We start from the raw sequence: 17345 nt of genomic DNA on the forward strand, positions 1-17345 counted from the left end.
ATTACTTGGAAGACAGAGTCAAGGGATCCCAGAGGAAGCTAAACAAGCTGAAGTTGTGAGCTCTGGATTTAAGTGAGAGACCTCTTCAATATATATATGGGTATGGGGTATCAAGAGCGACATTCAGTACCAGCTCCTGGCCAACACATGTGCCCCCCCCCACAAGAGTACCTACACGTATATACATGTACATATATTTTTTAGAAAAAGAAGAAGAAAGCAAGAAGTCAGGAACACGTGACTTAATGAGAACTCGTGTGCTGACACAGCAAATACATACAAATTGAAAGAAGAAATAAACGTTTAGTTTTTATTCTTCAATAGCGGAGATGCAGTCACCATGTAGCTCGTGGAACTGAGAATCTGATTGGACACTGTTCGCCTCATCTCCTGCTCTCTGGTGACTCTCATATGTTTCTTATTTACTTATTAAGGTCTCCCGTGAAGACCTAGGTCCGCAAAGACATGACATCATCAGGAGGAATGCAGTGCGAACTAATATTAAAACTGTGAACTACCTTGAGCTAGCAGCATCTAACAGATGTGAAGTCTTTGTATGTTTGCCTCGAACATTTAAAACAACCCACAGTCCCCTTATGAGTTTGCTTTGGCACTCCAGAGTGGGAGCTGCAGGCATCATGTCTCACAAGCACCTAACATAATGTTGATGCTTAGAGCCTCACAGCTATTATTACTCCTCTTTGAACTTTACAGTCGTCATTGGTTGCCTTAGGCCTGAATTTCTCTACTGACAAACTTGGCTGTCATCTGACCAGTGACTAGCTTATCCAAGGAGCCACCGTGGCTGGTAAATGTTGGGTAGCTGTTTGTTGAATAGATGGGATGCCTTTTGGAGCACCCACCTTCTGGTTCATCCACATCCACATGCATGTGTATCTTGACCTTGTCCTTCCATAGATTCATCTACGTATCCTATGAAACCACAGAAAGATGGCCCTGGAAGTAGGAGTTGCCTCCCACTCTCCGCCCACTCTCGTACATGGTACCGACTCTCCTTGTGTTACATGTTCGTTTGTTGAACCATCATATTTTGATGCCCAGCCCTAAGATCATCTTCCACATGGATACTTTGTTTACAATCATTCCAAATTCTTCCAGGACAGAAACAGACCTGATTTACCCCTAAACCCCTTCATGTCCCTATCAAAGGATCCCCAGAGCTAGGTAGGCACATAGGAAATACTTACAAAGTGAAATAGTTGTTGGATGTCCCAGCCCTGGGTCCAATGGATGCTAGCAGTTTAATCAACATGTTCACTGCAAAACTAGCAAAATTAGCAGCTCAAAACCAGCCAGGACAGTGTGGCTCAGTGAAGGAAAGAGGCACTGGGGCAACTTGGTCAGCTGGTGGCCTTCATCCACAGCGGCTTCGGCTGGTGCTAAATGAGAAGCCAATGGAAGCAGGTGGTCAGCCATGCCAGGAAAGTACCTGGGAGGAAGAAAGAGCTCAGCGTGTAAGGATCTAGTGCAGCAAAGGATGAACTGGAAAGAGGAGGGCGTGATGTTGAGGAATGATGTTAGTGCTATAATTTTGATGTTGGACATTCTCCAAAGACATATGGGTGTAAAGTTAAGATCCCAAACTGGTGCCACTGGGAAAGAGTGGAATCTTTAGGAAGGGTGGACTAGTGGGTCTTCTTACGTCATTGACCATGAGCCCTTGAAGAGGATTGGTTGATGTGAGCGTTTGATGAGGACTGGCAGGCTCTTCTTCTTGCTTGTTCACCAGCTTGTGATGTAAGAGGCTTTGCCATGTGCTCTCATTACCATGGTCTGTGTCACCCCAGGACCCCATGGTTTATGGACTGGAACCTCAAGACCTGAGGGTCAAACTAAATCTTTTTTTTTTTCCTCAGCTTTTTTCTTGTAGTGTCAGAAAGGTGACTGACACAGGCGAGTCAGAAATTTCCTAGATCTTGAAGGTTAGACAGAAAAATTCAAAAATGTGTTCACATTCTCAGTTAAGTGAAAGTTATGCCATAAGAGTTGGTTGTGTAAAGGTGATTGTCTCATGTTGAATCACTTTCTTTGAGAGACGGGGACAGAGGGTAGAGGGGAAATTCAAAGGATCTGCATTGTCCCAGGAGAGGTCCACATGAAGACATTTTGCTTTGATATAATTCGCCATAGGTCCAGTGGGTTCTATCTACCACGCAATTAAATGATTCAAGGGCAAGCTGTCTACCAGCATCAAGCTTTGTGTGGAAAATACTGCTCGTGTGGCTGTGGAAAATGTCCTCTCACTGGGTATAATTGCATAGAGTGTGTGCAAATAAAAGCTGAAAGAGAACACTTTGCAAAGGCCTTTTTTCTCTCTCTCTCCCTGTCCTTATTTTGACAGAATATAAAAGAAATTCACAGACGATTTTCTCATCTCCCAGTTGAGCTCATGTTGCACTTCTGGGCTGGAGGAGGGGTTGGTTAGATCTCTTTAGTACTCAAAAATGGCTTCATCAAAATATACTGTTCATTATTGTTATTATTATTATTTCTTATCATCATCAGTGTGTGCGCTCATGCTCGCGTGCGTGTAGACATACACATGTCACTGACATGGCGGTCAGAGAACAAATTTTGAGAGTCTTCTCTTTTCTACCTTGTTGAGCCAGTGTCTCTATTGTCTCTGCTGCCTTGTTACTCCAGGTCAGCTGGCCCATGAGCTTCCGAGTAATTCTCCTGCCTCTGCTGGGAACATAGACTCAGATGCACACTGCTACATCTGGGGATGTCAGGCTTGGTAGGCAAGAGCTATTCTGAGCCACCTCACTGGCCCCAATCTGGAAACCTGCACTTCTGTGCCCTTTAGTTCTGAGATAGCCTCAGGAGGCAGTGATTATTAAGGAGGTTACAGAAGCTGCTGCTCTATGTAGCTCTAGCCACCAACACATGTTTGGTTTTATTCAAGCAAAGAGAAAAGGGAGATGTTGGACTCCAAAACACGAGCCTCAGCTCTTCAGATTAACTTCAGTGTAGGATAACTCCTCTGTGTGTCCCGCCTTTTCCTGGGAGTCCCATCAGAGATAAAGGCTTGTGAGAAGAACCCAGAGCAAAACAAGTGCATCCCAGAGAGCCCTCTCCAAGAGAGAGTAGAGGCTATTCTGGTCCTTCAAGTTTTACAGCTACCCCACCATTGAGTTGTCCTTTGACCTTTTCCGGAATACTTAAGTGTACCATGCTTAGGTAAAGAGTCAGTATTAGTCAGCCCAGTGGTGACACGTGTATGAATGACCTGGCCCACACCAGTCTGAGCTTCAAAGCACAAAGAGGCAATGGATGAACAGTTGCCTTGGTTTACCCTCATGCTAGAGGGAGAATATGACTGGAGTTGGAAGTGGATGTGGATATAGAAAAGCAGACGGATCCGCAGAGGCCCTGGGGACTGGCCTTCTTTTCCATGCCTGTTGGCCTGTTTGATCCATTCTCCTCTCTGCTCAGTCATAGCTTCTTTACTTCCTCTTGCATAAGGCTCATCACAGCTGTTAAGTTTTTGGGCAACTCTCTGTAAAGCTTCCCATCTGTCCGCGATGCTAAGTGGCTGTTTCTCTGATTCTTAGGAGAAATATAACTGACCTGACTTGGTCATTTTGGAGAAGTCAGATGTGATGCCCAGTCCATGTGTGTTGACCTCAGTTGTGGTAGATCCCCATTCTGAGGGCAGCAGCTGGCGGTGTTTGCAGGCAGGGCTCAGAAGGGTCATGAATTGCACTGGGGACAAAGGAAGCAACTTTGCCACTGATAGTACAAAAGCTATTCTGAATAGCCTGGGCAGAAAGGCTGTGTTTGGAACAACACATAGTTTTTAAATATAAAAAACTTTTATGGGAAGAAACATATTGATCATGTATACAGAATGATCATGATGTAATTTAAGACGTGCAGTTGTGGAACTTAATTGCTGTAGCAGAATTTCCCCTGTCCAATCACTTTAAATATTAATATAACAAGAAGTCTGTGATTGGACAGGGAAAAGGGAGGTGGAGCAAAGAGTTGCAGAGACAGAGACAGAGACAGAGACAGAGACAGAGACAGAGACAGAGACAGAGACAGAGACAGAGACAGAGACAGAGGAGACAGGTAGAGGGGAAGGAAGCAAGATGGAGGACAAACAGGACAATTCAGATTCCATGTGGCTTTAAATAGCCACGAGTAGATATAATAGCATATATGGATGGAATAATTGGGGTAACTTGTCTAATCTAGGTGGGCAGCTTGTACCATTATCATTTGGCCCTGAATTTATTGTGTGGGTATCTTGTGTATTGAGAATTTATTGACATATAAATCTGACTAATTAATTATAAGTGTCTAGAATTTTGCTTCACTGGGTTACCAACCACAGGGGGTTTATGGCTGAGAAGGTACAGGCAGCACTGAGACAAGTGAACTGGAGCTGGGAAGACCACGCTCAGTCGCCTCGGTGTGTGTGTGTGTGTGTGTGTGTGTGTGTGTGTGTGTGTGTGTGTGTGTGGAGGGGCAGCTAGCTTAGAGACAGAGGCAGTGAGACTGGCCACCAGGGCAGAGTAGCTGGGTGTAGCTCGGGAACAGACATTCTTTATAATGTTCCCTAAATAAATGGCACTCAAATGATGTTAAAGATTGTAGACATCCACTTTAACTTGTGATGTCACCTTTGGGTGAAAACCCAAAGTGCACATATTCAAATGGGTATTTGAATTTTAAAACTCTCTTTAAAATATATTTTGATCTTTCCAAAGGAGATGGGAGGCTTTGCAATAGCTATGTTTGGATACTGAGCATCCCTCCAAGCCTCATGTATTAAAGGTGTGGTCCTCAAGGTAGTGCTGGGGATGGTTGGGAAGCAGAGCCTTACAAAGGACTTTAGGTCATTGGGAGCATGTTCTTTAAAGCATGCCAGGATTCAGATCTCTCCTTCTCTCCTTTGCTTCTGATGTTTGATTTTGCCAAGTTACACGTGGTCCCAACACGATGTCCCAAGTCACCACAGGCTCTAAGGAAAAAATTCATATGCAGATTGCTTAAGTTATTTCATTATAGCGATGGAAGCTGACCAGTGTAAATTCTGATCCCCGTTTCTGACACAGCAGAGGGACACAGAGAAGAGTGACTCTGTTACTTAGGATCCGACTTGGCTATTGTAGCAAGCAGTTCAAGCAATTGGTTACACAAAGATGTCTCTTTCTTTTCCAAGTAAAAATTCAAGACATTCAGAGACTTTGCTATGTTCAGTCCCAGCTTTGAACTCTTTCGTGCCCATAACTCTTTCCATCCCTGGTCCAGGGCACATCTGTTTCAAACCCCTGGAATGCTAGGCCTGTGGCAGCTGGAGCTTACAGGAGACCCCTGAAACCTGTCCCATGATCATCTGCTTATATCCCATTGGTTCCTATTTAGCTGCATGCCACACACAGCTACAAGAGGTTCTAGGATGGGTGGTCTTCACTGAAGACAGCCATCTACAGGCTAGAAACTTTCTCACTATGTGTAACAATCATAGTTCTCTAGAGAAATGGAATCTGAGAATTAATGTATGGAATGGGCCCAGTATACCAGTAAGGAGAACTAAGCCACAGTCCACAGAGTGGGCTGGCAATTTGGCAAACTCACTCTTTTCAGGAGGGGTCTATCTTTCTCTCTGGTTCAAGCCTTCTAACTGGATGAAGTCCACAGACACTATGAAAGGCCTGGTTTTGCTCAGAGTTCATCAATTTAAATATCAATTGACTGGGAAAAAAAATCTCACAGAAACACCCAGAGTAATGTTTGGTCAAATTGTCCCGGGCGACTCATGGCTCAGACAAAATGAACCACAATTTCATGGAGGATGCAGGGCCAGATGATGGGGGAGAACAGTAGTCTCTGTCACACTGGGTATGTGAGTCTGTGAGGGTTGTGAGTGTCGCTGTGGGCTGTCATTAGTAGTGGTCCCCTCGGGCCAGCATTTTCCCTCTTTGTACTGACAACAGATTTAGTGGAAAGGAGGACTCGCTAGTCTCTCTCTGGCCTCTGGTTGCTACATATGCCAATCTGTCTTTCTTCCTTTCTTTGGAAGGAATTGGCAGAAGAGCTGTTGCTGCTCAAGAGAAGGCATGGGTTAGGTGTACACTAAAGAGTAAGGGGATTGTGTCCCATGAGACTTTACCCACACTGAGTTTGAGCAAGATACTTCCCCTCACTGGGTTTGGGCTTTCTCCATAAAGTGACAGAACCCTTCCTCGCTCCCTGTCAGGACTACTTTAACATTGAGAATTATTATCTAAGGGAAATAAAAATATGATTATAACATTAAATAATTTGCATACACAAAACGGAATAAATAACCCTGCTTCTATGTGCACCTTTCCCTCTGCACTTGCACAGAGGATGCTAAGGGTCTCATTCTTACTGTGGACCAGGGCTGTACCTGGCCCTCCTAGGGTATATGGGAGGGCTTCCTAACCTGGTCTTGCTCAGACCCTTCCTGCTTGCCTATTCTTCTCTGAATGGCTCACTCCTCATCACCCATAACCACCTCTGATTTGCAAACATAAGCCTCGGGGCCAACAGTAGTTTATCCAATTTCATCTTCATCATGAATCCTCTACATGAAGCCGTGAGCAAGAAATCAGCTCACACGCTGTGTTTCAGGCCCGCCATTACCCCCGAGTGATGAAATGTACACAGAGACCCTCAAAATTGGTGTTAAAAGCACATAAACCTCTTGAGTTGTTGAGATTCTAGCCCAAGCAGGGTGTGTGTGTAATATCACTAAAAGCAGGTATGATGGATAAAAATGAATGATGACCCCTTCCAAACGTAAACCAAGCTGCTCATCCCTCAGGCTTGTTTATAAATAGAGGGGGGTCCATTTGCTCAGGATCCCAGGGACAGGCCGGCACTCCATTTAGATAACAACACAGCTCTCACCCAGCCGTCACTCTTCAGCTCGCAAGGGGGCAATTAATCAAACGGTGTTTTGGTTTCTCCCGATACACATCTAGTCCTTCCGGTACAGAATGAGCTGAAGATGGCTCCCAGAGTTTACAGAACAATTTGGGCCAGTACATTAGAAGGAGGCAGGCCAAAGAGCGTCCATAGCCTATGGAGATGTGTGCTCAATGGAATGTTCAGCAGGAGCGGCTGCACGGATGGGGATTCTGGAAGCTCTCTGGAGCATAGGCCTGGCCTTTGGGGCATCGTTGGGTCCTGCTGCTCAGTCAAAGAGGTTGAGTGACTGTCATCAAGACATCGAAGCCAGAGGAGCAAGGAGCAGTAAGCTGGCCTCAAGGCCACATTCAGATACAGACTAAGGGCAGGGGGTCCACTGACCTCATCTCCACTTAGGAGGAAAGGGGCTCATGGATTTCTGTGTGCTCCCACAAGGCATTGTCACCCCCACACTTTTGGCATGATGGCCAAAGTCAACCTCACAGACCACCAGGTCCTTCATTCTAGTTGTGAACCAATTGCCCAAGAAGTCCAAGGTGCCCACATCTTTCCTAACTCCTCCGACAGAATGTTTCTGGAAGCTCCTGAACATAGCCATCTCCTAGTCTCCCTGCTTCTCAAGCCCTCTGGATCTTGTAGTCCATTATAAGCAAGATTTCCTCCGCCTCCTGTCTCCCCTAAATGCCCTCTTCATGTGCCCAACCTGTGTTGGCTTTCCATCAAGAACCCAGCATCCTGTACAGCCCTCTGGAGAGAGACGCTTCCTGTCCTCCATCCTTCTTGCCTCCGTATCTGAGGCAGTGCAGCGTGGGGACCAATGTTCTTCTCTCTCCTTTAAGTCCTTGCTTCAAAGCCTATGGCACCATCCCAGTACTGCTGTGACAGACTCTGATTGTGTCTGATCCCTGCCTCACCACACCACGCCCACCACTCTGCTGTTCGATTTCTTGGTGACATCACAACCTGCAGCGATGACTCTTGCAACATCAGACTCCACAGCTCTTTGACAGATTCTCCTCCAGTGACCTCATCCTCTGACCTATCCTAGACGTTCAGATCATACAGCCCTCCTGTGACACATGGCTGTCTTCCTCTCAATATTAATTCCTTCTCCTCATTATGGAATAACCCTGCTGTGCTGGAACTCACAGTACCTAGGCTTCTGCATCCAGTTATTCACCATAGAAAAGTCCTTAGCCAAAGGAAGAGAGAGATCCAAAGTCTGACTTGTGGCTCTACCTATGGAAGGGAAGCTACAGTTTTTTCTTTGTGCAATTGAGAAGTATCAGCTCGTCTGGGGTATCACATGGACTAGACTAGCTCTGGCTCTGGCTCTGGCTTCAGCCACTGGGACCAACAACCCATTGCTCTTGCTGCCCTTCTAACTCATATCACCCTCTCACGCCCTTCACTCTTCTTGCCACCTTAGATTCGTGAGTTCTGTGTTTATAAATGTCTGTGCACATGGATTTTTTTCCTTCCCAGTCTCCTTCTCTCCTCGTTATACCAGTTGCCAAAAGTCTAATCCTTTTCAATATTTAATCTTCCACTACTTCATACCTCTACTCATACTAGCCAGTAGTGATTGAAACAAAGAAAAATAATTCACATTCGTGTTCACAACCGACAATCTCAGTTGGATACATCCCTCTCTGATAGCTCCTGTCTAGCCACTGTGCCCCTCTCTAACACTGCTCAGGTGTGTAGTTCCAGGGCAAGCTGGCTTTCTCTAAGCAATCTACAGAGCAGTCCCTCCTGCCCCACTGTCTTCATCCTGTATCTGTGTTTGCACTTCCCAGTTTGTCTGTTCTCTGGTTGCTATGGAGGACCCAGCCTTGTTGCCATGCTGGACCAGCTTCTCCACTGTTGCTATGGACGATACAGCCTGTTGCCATGCTGGACCAGTTCCTCCACTGTTGCTATGGAAGATACAGCCCGTTGCCATACTGCACCAGCTCCTCCACTGTTGCTATGGAGGACCCAGCCCTGTTGCCATGATGGACCAGCTCCTCCACTGTTGCTATGGAGGACCTAGCCTTCTTCTGCCCATACAAGCACTTTGCTCCGATCTCTCTGTTGTTTTGAGTATGAAATCCCCTGGCTCACGTTCTGAGTACTTGGTCTCCAGCTGGTGGTAATGTTTTGGAAGGTTATGGAAGTTTTAGAAGTTTCTACTTACAGGAAGTAACTCATGGCAACAATTCTTCCAGATTGCACCCTCACAGACACCTTTCCTATTTTCCTTTCTCTGTCCTCCAGCTCTGAACATAGACATGGCTCTGGCTAGTCCTTGGACTTCTCTGTGCATACTCCTTCAGAGATCTGGTCTACTGTGTTTCAGTTCCCCAGTATGTGCTGACAACCCTCACATTTCTGTCTCTAGCTTCTGAACTCTAGACTGCCATATTCAGTCGGAGACACAAAATCTCCATGTCTAAATTAGCAGGTCTAAATGTGAGACCCTGGTTCCCAGCATCTGCAATTCTCTCTCAGCAGATAACACCCCATTCTTCCAATCAAAGCTTATAAATCGTTCTTATTCATTCTCTCTCTCTCAGCATTGAGCCTACATAGAAATGACTATGTAGAGGGCAAAGGCTCGTGGGCTGCTGGGAACTGTACACACCCTAGTGAAGAGGTTAAAAGGGTGGTAATAGTCAACCAAGATGGGTGATTCAAACAGCACAGATCTAGACCTTCCTTCCCATGACCTTACTAGTAACACTTGTACAAGTTGTTTTTTGTTTTTGTTTTTTGTTTGTTTGCTTTTTGCTTACCACAGGGGAGCTACTTTCTGATCTGAGAAAATGATCACAATGTGTGACTCACTAAATAATAATAGTAATAGATATCACTAAGTGAATATTTAAAAATTATAATAATTGAGGGCTAGTGAGACAGCCTTCAGGTAGAGAGGTACCTGCCACCAAGACTGAAGACCTGGGTTCTAGTCCTGAGACCCACATGGTGCAAGGAGAGAACTGAGTGTCACAAGTTGTTCTTGACTTGCCATGTGTGTGCTATAAAAGAACCATTGCTAAATTTAGCTGATAAAATTCACTCGGGGTAGGTTTGGGGTGGTGTTTTCCTTTGCCAGCGCTATTCCAACAGATCCACATAATCTCTGGGATTTTAATCTAAGAAATAAAAGCTTCCCTTATCCTTAAATCAAAGCTTGAAGCTGTAGAGATGGCTCAGCTGTTAAAAGCAGGTGATGGTCTTATAGGTTTGTCTTATAGGTCTTATAGGTGGAACTATAAATAGAGCTCCAGAGAGCCTGATGCCCTTGGCCTCCCTGGGTTCTCTGCCCTATGCAAATGGTAGGAACAGGAGTTTGCATGTATGCACAAAATTACAAATGGTCTTTTTAAAGGGGTTATATTTCTTGCTTCTCTCCCCTCATTCAGGCAGCTGGGATTACAGATAGCTTGGGACCTCACCTTTATTCCCAGTATAGAGGCCCTTACAGCAGTCAAGTGTTATATTCTGGAGACTGACCAGGGAATACTGTTTCCACAAGGTTGACTGCTGAATGAGAGAGACAGTTTCAGTCATGTGACCCATGGGCAAGGCAGAGACTGCTGAGTGAGATTGGTTCAGTCTCCTGACCAGTGGCGAGTCTAGAAAGCTGAAAGGTAAATGACGAGTTTCTTTCCAGTCGTACCCTGTTCAGGTATGTTAACTCACCCTACCTCCAGGATGCTTACTGCAAGTAGGAAGGAACTAGACCCAGGCACATGGACTCATAGGACCTAAGCAAGTGTTTAAAACTTTAAAAGGGGAGGGGAGACACTGGGTTAGGGAGGCTGGAGTCAGGCTGCGCTCTAGGCTGGCACAGTGATCTGAGAGCTCCTACCTTGTCCCCACTGCTGAGGCAGATGGCTGGCCTTTTTAACATTTACTTCCAGAATTGCAACTTTTTGGGAAAGAGAGCGCCAGCCAGACCCTTCAAAAGCCTGGTTCACATGCTTTGAGGATTAGCGTCGGTCTTATTTAACAATCTAATTAATGTTTTGATAATTTAACAATTTTGTATGCTTTCAGGGGGACCAAAAGCCTTTCAATCACAGAGATTTTTTTTTTCTGATCTTATTAATGAGAAACACCCGTCCTGTCTGTCGGGCCACGTGCGTGCGTGGGAAAAGCTCTCCTGATGCTGGAGGTGAATGATCCCCGGCAGGAGGGCTGGAAGGGAGCGAGAGGGCCCAGGGTGAAGGTGGAGAAGAGCAGGACGTGGCTATGGACTTTGTCTCAAGTCTGGCTTCTCATTGTGAGGCCTTTACATTAGGAAACTCTGGGATAGATGCTCTGCATGGCTGGTGCCGTGCTCACTGGTTAAGTTGCCTCTGAATAAACCCCTTTCTTCTCTGAGACACAATAGCTCCCATTTCAAATTGATTTATAAAAAATCTCTTTTCCTACTTGCCCCAGTGATGGATAAGCCAATCTCCACCCATCAGTGTAGGAGGGATTCCTGGATTGCCAAGAAGGGGAGGGGAAGATAGAAGTGGAGGGGGAAGATAGAAGTGGGCCGTCTTAGGAAACCCCATAGAGCACACTGTCAAGGGCTGCGACGAGACGTGCCTTCTGCAAAAGTATAGCCAGCCACTTTCCTCCTTAAACAAGAGATAAGAGTGCAGGCTCCTGGGCAGGATGCATACACCAAGGTGGTCCATAATGGGCACAATACTAGCATTGCCTCTATTCTTCATAGAGTTATTGTGAGGGGTAAATGACGTAATGAATAGATAGCCCTTTCTCTGCATAATAGGAAATACATGCATTTGGGCTATCGCCATTCAGTCGTCCCCAGCAATGGGACTCAAATTGCATTTCCCAGGAGTGCTATCTGAATGGAGGCGTAAAACACAAGGCACCCTGCTAGTCCTCAATCCACGGGTTTTCACGTATCGCACCAGAGCACATCCTGGTGAGGGACCAAGCCGACTTCTTCTTCAGAGTCAGACGTGATCTGTGGCCACCCGTCTTATACTCAGCTTGCACTCTGACCGCCATGGGCAAGACTCTGCTGTCTCCCAGGGCAAACACACGGGGTGTTTTATTAAAACCCCAGGATACACCAAAGAGGCAAGAGCCAAGAAATACGGAGTCAGCACCTTTGAATACTTGAGATTTAGTAGAATCTCTGGACTCTCACTTAAAGAGACAGAAGGGTAAAAGACCCCGAGTACCTGTTTCCTTAGATTCACCATTAGGAGGAGTCCGCAGATGATCATCACAGGCCCAGAGCACAGGGAACTTCTAAACTTGCAAGTGTCTCTAGTGAGCCCACCAATGTAAGGCACGAATTTTATGTTCAGCTCCTGGAACAAAATGGAGGTGAGTGATTGGGGTGGCGGGTGGGGTAAGTCTTCCCAGGAATGCAGATCACAAGCTCTGGGCCAGGCCGCCGTGTCTAAATGCATATCAGCCAAGCCATATCCTCTTTCCATGCCTCGGTCTCTACATTTGTAAACTGAAGATAACACTATCTACCTGTGTGCTGTGAGGTCCACAGGGCTAATCTATATAAGCCCTTCAAGAGGTCGCTGGCGTACAGTAACTGCTCTGCAAATGATAGGAGAACCCAGTTGGTTCTAGGAGGAATCATTTATTCAAGCAGAAGGTTTCAGTGCACCGGATTCTCACCAACGTCTAAGTAAATGCGTCAAATCCAGACCATGTGGTACAGCATGCATATTGCTGTTGTGAAGAAAGGAAGACCAGGCAGGGCTCTACGCCCAGCAGGAATCCCAGAGTACACTCATTTGTGTCTTCAGTCTCTTCTCTCCAGAACATATCAGCCCACCCTCTGCTCTAGGCACTACTGAACACCTAAGAAAGAGCTTACACCGTAGGTAGGGGTATAGAACACTTGCCTATGTATGTATGATTTTTTTTGTTATTGTTGTTTTTTGGGCTTTTTTGAGACAGGGTTTCTGCACGGCTGTTTTTGATTTTTGTTTTTTTGTTTTTTTAAAGATGTATTTATTTATTATATGTAAGTACACTGTAGCTGTCTTCAGACACTCCAGAAGAGGGTACAAGATCTTGTTATGGATGGTTGTGAGCCACCATGTGGTTGCTGGGATTTGAACTCAGGACCTTCAGAAGAGCAGTCAGTGCTCTTAACTGCTGAGCCATCTAAAGTCCCCTATTTTAAGTCTCAGCAGCCCTTGCGCATATCCCTCACTGGGCTTGGAAGCCCGGGTGATGGAAGAACTCAGGCTCTTTCCTCCTAAATCATGTGAGGGAGGGAGGGAAGATGGGAGGAGACACAAGGGATGGTTGCAGGACCAGTTTGCTGTGCACACTGCAATGACCCTGAGGACCCAGGAAGGGGAATATGAGACACATGTCTCCCCATAGCAATGGAGCAGGACTGAGGCCCAGTGTACCTCTGCACCAGGGTGCTTGGGAAGAAGCAGAACTCTTTGATGGTGTTTGTGTGGCCCCTGGGAGCTCTCCATTCAGAGTGGCCGGTTCTAATCCCAACCCTAAGGAGCAGTTTCTTTGCCCCATAGGGCTCCGGTTTGGTAAGGCCCATGTCATCTCAGAGACGAAACTCAGGAATCCCCGATCTTCAGTTTCTTGCTGGGCTAAAGGACAGAAAGACAAGAGCTGAAGATACTGTGTCCTCTGCTCCAGTGGTTTGTGTCCTGGTGTCTCTGGTTTCTGTGCTGGGTTTGCAGGACCCAGGGAGATGGGCGGAGTCTCCTGAGGTGGGTGGGGTCTCTTCTGCATAGGTTGTTGGCCCAGGCACTGAGGAATGGAGTCTGCATCTCTGAAAGCAACTCAACCTTCTGTGCCAAGGCAGGTAAGGGGCCTGCTGGAATTCGGGTGTTGACTTTTGCCAAATACTTTAAGAGGAATGAACAGTTACCAGCTTTGTAAAGTTTCTCACGGAGGCACGGAGGTTTTCCTAAGGATTTATCCTGTCCCCAGAATATAACACCTATGAAAACTCTGCTTTTGAGAGTTATGTACCAGAAAAGCCAGATAAAACAGAGCCAATACTCCCATCTGCGGGAGCCTAATAGCACAATGCAACTTCTTTCTCATAAATACTTCTGGGTCTAGTGAGATGGCTCAGCGGGGAAGAGCACTGACTGCTCTTCCAAAGGTCCTGAGTTCAAATCCCAGCAACCACATGGTGGCTCACAACCATCTGTACAACTACAGTGTACTCATATACATAAAATAAATAAATAGATCTTTAAAAATAAATTAATAAATACTTCTGAAGTCTCTATATTGGTGACAATGCATGCCTTTAGCAGTGACTTCGTTTTTTAAGTTGTTCTCTCATACATTGTATCCCAATCAGGTTCCCCTCCCCCACTCCTCCCATTACCTCTCCGTACCTCCCCTCTTCCCCAGATCCATTCCTTCTCTTTTTCTCTCCAGAAAAGAGCAGGCCTCCCAGGGATATCAACTGAACATGCATAAAGAAGATGCAGTAAGACTAGGTAATACACCCTCCTATCAAGACTGGACGGGGCAATTGAGTAGGAGGAAAAAGGTCCCAAGAGCAGGCTAGAGAGTCAGAACCCGCCCCCGCCTTACACTGTTAGGAATGCTACAAAAGACCTTAAGCTAAACCACCATAGCATGTATGCAGCTATGACCCAGCTCAGACCCATGTCTGTGACTGCTGCTTCGGTCTCTGTGAGATGATCACGTGCATCTGCTGAAGAAGAGGGCTAGTTTTTCAGTTGCTGACTTCATCAGGCCACCAGCCATTCTGTCCCTTTTAAAGGCAGCAATAATGACTTCACTGCAGTCACTGCATATATGAACTCTCTGTCATTTCTTCTCTAGTTTTATAGACAGCAGACCGCCAACCAACTGACACAACCAACTGCACACAGGTTCATGTCTTTATGGACCAGATGCTTAACAGAAACCAGGTGCGCAGCACCCTCCATCTAAGAACTTGTGCTTCTTGGAGCCAATCGAAGAAAACAGTAAAGTGGACTTGTTATGGAACCAAGAATTCTCCAGCACTTTTTGGGGGAGACTTTAATAGACATTTCCAGGTTTGGGACTTTTTTTTTTTTTTTTTTTTTTTTTTTTTTTTTTTTTGTAACTAGGCACTTGCTCTCTCCAGATGGTGATGATGATGGTGGTGGTGGTGGTGATGATGAAAAGGATATAATCACCTGAGATTTCCTGAGCACCAAGATTACCTGGATTACGTCATGCACCTCCCATAACATTTTGATGTCAGCCTCTGGATCATCTGTTCAGAGATCTGTTCAACCTCTGGATGAGAAAACAGAAAATTAAGACAACCACTTGTGTGCCTTGATCATATAGGGTCAAGTTCCCCCATTGAGATCTAGAATGTCATAAGTATTTTTGTTAACTGTTGTTAACAGTTATTAAGAATCTTTTTAATGATCAGTTTTTACTACAGAAGAACAAAGTTACCGTTCATGCCGTTTCCTCAAAGACAGGCCCTGCAGCCATATTGCCCGCTTCTCTGTAGACCTTTGCTGCTGTCTGTGTGTTCCTTCCTATGTTTATCCTGGCGTTTCTTTACCACCTTGCCATTTGGCTCTCCACAGATCTGCCACCTCCAGATTTAGGCACACTATGTTCACCCGACTTTTAACAGTGGCTCATCAAAATCTTTGGCCTTGGTTTGACCCTCCGAAATCACCCAAATTGGGAGTAACTCTGCAGCATGAGGCCCCTGCATGTAATAGTCACTCAGGGACACGTCCGAGGACGCTTTCAAGGCAACAGCAGTACTATTGGGAGGTTTTGTGGGATGTCATCTAACTCTTGAATGGTAACCCAAGTCCTCCCTTGTGACTGAAGCTTGAACCCCAGAACTGCACGGGAGACAGAACATGTGGCTTTAGTCTCCATCCGAAGGGTCCAGCTATCAACAAAAGTTCCCTTAGAGGCACACCCAGGCTTTTTAAGGTAGGAGCCAGGAAATTGAATCACATGATGACATTCAATAATTTTTAAAAAATGAAGCACACGCAAAAGGATAGAGTCCTGGGGCTACACATGGGCAGGTGGTAGGCACTCCCTGCTCTGCAGGCTGCAAGGACTCGTAGCAGGGCTGGATGCAACTATTCTCTGAGGCGAGTCTCCTCAGAGATGTGTTCTCTGATGCTCGGGTACCCAGTACAGCATCCTCCGCTGGTCTCTGTACGGTACACCAGGCTAGACTTGGTGTTTAGTTTTGTTTCATTTTGTTATTGCTGGTTTGTTGGTTTTTCAAGACAGAATCTCACTGTGTAGCCCTGGCTCTCCTAGAACTCACTATGTAGACCAGGCTGTCCTTGAACTCACAGAGATCCATCTGCCTCTGTTTCCCAAGTGCTGGGATTGACGATCTGCATCACCCCCCCTACCAGGCTGAAATTCTGAAAAGGCAAGAAATTTTTCCAACATGCCAGAGAAAATAAGGTGCGGGCATTTTCCAGTTCTCTTTTTCCTCCTGATTCCCTCCCCCCCCCCCCCCGCCCCCAATTATTTATGGATCTGAGCTCTTCTCAACATGTACTGATTTTTAACAAACTATGGCTTGGCACATTTGAGGATGCTGGTGGCTTGCCCTTAGCACTCAGGTGTCTTTATGATAACCCCCACCACCATCAATATTTATTGAGCACTCACAGAGCACTAGGTGCTCTAGAATACACAGAAAACATTGGCCTGCTCTTGAGCTGACACACCATAAGGAGACAAAAAGGTTCCTCTTTTAACAATGGCAGTTTTGAGTGTTTTCTATAGAGTACTGAGGAAGTATGGGGTAGAGTGTGAGCACTGGGTATAACTTAGCTCCTCCATTATTTGAGGAAAGGAAAATGAAAACTTTTTTAAGGGATAAAGCCCAGGATAAGATTTCCAGGAGAGAAACACGGTCTGGAGTGAGGAAAGCTGAAGAAAAGAGAGTTCTGGGAATCTGTGTGGTCAAGTGCAGGAAGTGGGGTGCAAGCTCCAAATGCCGCTCAGACAATCACGCGGCTTTCCCCCGAGCACAGGGTCACCGAGTGGGAATGGTTGGTGACAAGACAGAACATAAAAGGAGAGGCGATCTTGGGTACCCAACAACTAAAAATTAAGGATCAGAGGCAGTCTGCGAGAGCATCGAGAACTTCTTAGAACCTCAGAGGATATGGAAGCATGGTTAATGCTACCCAATAGCATGGGGGTGGGGGGTGGGGGGGTATTTGGTTTCCTGAACTAGAAAGTACAGAATCCTTGCAGCCAAACACAGTGGCTGCTCAACAAGTGTTCCACTTGTTCCTCTGCTAGCGGAAGAGGAAGTGGATCTGATCCCGGATATTTAAGACTGACTTCCGCGTGACCTTTACCCTCTGCCCACCCCCCCCCCCCCACCCCCGCCTCGTCCCCAAGGAAGGAGCTGAGAGTGGGAGCTGTTTCACAATTCT

At 46.1% G+C, this 17345-nt stretch overlaps 1 long non-coding RNA gene across 1 annotated transcript; it reads right to left on the reverse strand.

Annotated features, from left to right (window-relative positions):
* Positions 1-1212: 1212 nt before the first annotated feature.
* On the reverse strand, positions 1213-12243 carry Gm41645. The gene is made up of 3 exons (XR_877076.1): positions 12120-12243; positions 4853-4990; positions 1213-1400 (listed from the first exon to the last, which is right to left on the reverse strand). It is a non-coding gene; the product is annotated as a predicted gene, 41645 (long non-coding RNA).
* Positions 12244-17345: the final 5102 nt, after the last annotated feature.

Source organism: Mus musculus, chromosome 17 (assembly GCF_000001635.26).
Source record: "Mus musculus strain C57BL/6J chromosome 17, GRCm38.p6 C57BL/6J".
NCBI lineage: Eukaryota > Metazoa > Chordata > Mammalia > Rodentia > Muridae > Mus > Mus musculus.